The following is a 2,376-nucleotide window of genomic DNA, read 5'->3' on the forward strand; positions in this document are numbered from 1 at the left end:
AAAAAAAATGTGTTCTAGCCTCCTCTGGCAGCCCCATCTCATATGGAGGGCTTGTTCCCTGAGGAAAATGGTAAGTAGGCTTCCTGATGCTTCTTTTAGCCCTTTGTTTTGAGAGAAGGTGAACTATTTCTGAGGTTATGTATAGAGGAGTTCATCCAAACCAAAAACTAAATTAAAAAGCAAAATATATTCCAGAAACTGTTTTATATGAAAAACAACAGGAGCCCAGGATTAAAGGAAATAGCAATTGTGCATTGAGCACTTTGAGGAGCACAACATGTCTGACAAAGAAATTAATGAGGAAGGCTCATTAATAACCTTTGATATGTAGATGACACATTTTTGTTTGCTGGAAATAAAGAGGACTTGAAGCCCTGACTGATGAAGATCAAAGAATACAACCTTCAGTGTGGGTTGTAATTCAGCATAAATCCTACAAATATTCTCACAAATCCAGGAGACAACATCATGATAGATACAAAAAAAGTTTGAGGTTATCAAGGATTTCATTCCATGTGCATCCACAATCCAATCCTAATGGAAGTAGCCATCAAGAAATCAAATGGTGTTAGGCCAGGTTGTCTACAAAAACAAATCCAGTGACACTCACATATGTATAAGAAAGACTTTTATATCAACAAGTAATCTTATACCCAAAGAAGTTACCTTAGCTCAGTCTAACTTGAATCAACAAGTTTGATGCAAGCCCTCTTCAGGTTGAGGTAGCTTCAGGATGATGACGCAGAAAGGTGACAAGGAATACAGGAAGATCATAGGTCTATGGGTGCAAAGTTGTGTGGATCCTAGTCATGGCAGGGTAGTGACATCTCTCAGGGTCAGGCTGCCAACATGGGGCCACTCCTGGCGGCAGAGTCTCAGCAAACAGGAAGGGGATATGGCAGAGAGAGATTCCCTGTATCTCGGCTTATTAAGAAGGCCACACCTCTGAGGAGGCATCAGCAGGCTGTAATTGATTGGCAGGTTAGATTCCACCCCTATACTTTCATACATCTTTAAGAGGACATAAAATCATCTAATGACTACAAATGGCATATTGCATTGGGCAATCTGCTGCAGAATACCTCTTTAAAGTGTTAAAGAGTAAAGATATCCTGGATAAACATGAATATGTTTCTACTCAACCCTCAGTGAACCACACAATGAACTGTGACATGGACACCACATACTGTGACCTTAGATGCCAGCCTTACAGGCAACACAGCATCCCCCAAAGGTCATACCAGAAGGACTCAGTGTGGCAACCTGATTGAATGAACTGGGCCCTACCTCTAAGCTACCTGTCCCCTTTAATTTATGACTGAAATACTCTGCTGGGAGAGGAAGCAAAGGATGGCCATCCCAAGACTCTGAAAATGGCAGTCATTGGACTTTGGGGTGGGGGAGAATCCTTGGCTTAGTGGGTGTCCAATGAAAGGGAATCACCATGTATTTAGTATATCAATGTTTCCCTTGCATTAATATGATGGGTTTTAATCTGATAGACAAGGATTGCACTTATAAGAAATGATACAGGAAATTGTCCTTTAGCATCAATCCCCAAGCTCAGTGTATGACAGAACTCAATCAATTAAGAAATCAATCTGTACAAAGCAACAACTCATGGATTTCAGCTCACAATTGGGCTGTACTCGCAAAAACTCATAACAGTATCTTAAATTCTATGTCATTGGGTAAATTATGGATGTTACCAATGCAATTGCCTTATACTCCAGGGGTATGATTGAGAATGTTTTTCTGTTTTGTTTCTTTGTTTTGTTTTTCCACCACTTGGGGTTTTTTTTGATTTTTGGTTACTCTTGTTGTTGTTGTTGTTTTTGTCATAATATTGCCACCAAAGTAAACCTGAGTTATTCATAACCTGTGAACAAGCAGATGAATTCTGGGTTCCTACTTAATGCTAGCCCCAATCCAAAGACAGTTCGTTCTTATAACATGGCCCTGCTTGATACTCACCTTCATGAAGAGATCACTGAAGATAAGGGTAATACAGCAAAGTGTGGTGAGGAAAGCAGATGGGGCCCAGCAATCAATTGAAATAGTGTCTGAGGTCTTAAAGGCTTGTAATCAAACAAGCAGTCAATCCACATGGAAGAAACACACCAGCCTGTGTGGTCAAATGATGATGATAAGAAAATCCAAACATAATGTAGGGTCAATATTAGTTTATTTTCTGAATGCCCAATTCATAGAGGGCAATGGAGGACAGTGGGAGCCCAAAACCAATTTGCAGAGTATCTAGTCAGATTAAGCCCCTGGCAGATCCTGTCTAGCCACAGGCAAGGGTCTTGAACAGTTTTACTATCAGACAGAAATTATTGTTAACTTGATCATGGTGAATTGAACCATGGTGTGATA

The sequence above is a fragment of the Echinops telfairi genome, unplaced genomic scaffold, assembly GCF_000313985.2.
Source record: "Echinops telfairi isolate 266 unplaced genomic scaffold, ASM31398v2 ScPeMD7_1520;HRSCAF=2026, whole genome shotgun sequence".
NCBI lineage: Eukaryota > Metazoa > Chordata > Mammalia > Afrosoricida > Tenrecidae > Echinops > Echinops telfairi.